General features: G+C 44.7%; 1 pseudogene; it reads right to left on the bottom strand.

Annotated features, from left to right (window-relative positions):
- Window positions 1-234: 234 nt before the first annotated feature.
- Window positions 235-353, bottom strand: LOC140321230 (5S ribosomal RNA; annotated as a pseudogene).
- Between the last annotated feature and the right edge of the window lie 273 nt (window positions 354-626).

Raw genomic sequence — 626 nt, 5'->3', positions numbered from 1 at the left:
CTTATAATGGAAAAAACAATGATGAATTGATTATTTAACAAGGTGCACCTGATGCGCATGTCAGGGGTATTAAATAAAGCTGGAAACAAAAGAGAGAGAAAGTGCCCTTCACTGGAGGAATATCGTAACTATAAGGGCGGAAGTGACACATTGCATAGGAACTGGGATATGTCAGTTCCGCCCATACTCTCACATAAGTGAGGGAAAGAAAACACATTAATCATAGTGTTATCTAGCCTACAGCACCTGGTGTTCCCAGGAGGTCTCCCATCCAAGTATTAACCAGGTTCAACCTTAATTAGCTTCCGAGATTAGAAGAGATAGGGCGCTTTCAGGCTGATGTGGTCGTAGGTGTCTTAAGATGGTGGGGAGAGCAAAATACCCATGTGTTACTTTCGCCCTCCTTATGACGGAAGTGATATGCAGACATTCCTGGCAAAAAAACAGGCCATTAGACAAGGCCATTAGACAAGAGCGGGCACCGCTTTGGTAACTGGCATCCAGAGTTGGAAACTGTGCAGGCGGCATCAGTTACAGCATGAGGAGGAGGCGTTGGGCCCTGAGAAGGAGCTGAAGTGCTTACTAGTATATATACAGCTTGATCTCAATTAGTTTGCAGTGTTGTA

This window comes from Pyxicephalus adspersus, unplaced genomic scaffold (genome assembly GCF_032062135.1).
Source record: "Pyxicephalus adspersus unplaced genomic scaffold, UCB_Pads_2.0 Sca1462, whole genome shotgun sequence".
NCBI lineage: Eukaryota > Metazoa > Chordata > Amphibia > Anura > Pyxicephalidae > Pyxicephalus > Pyxicephalus adspersus.
The sequence above is the reverse complement of the archived record's forward strand: the minus strand, read 5'-3'. Positions and strand labels throughout refer to the sequence as shown.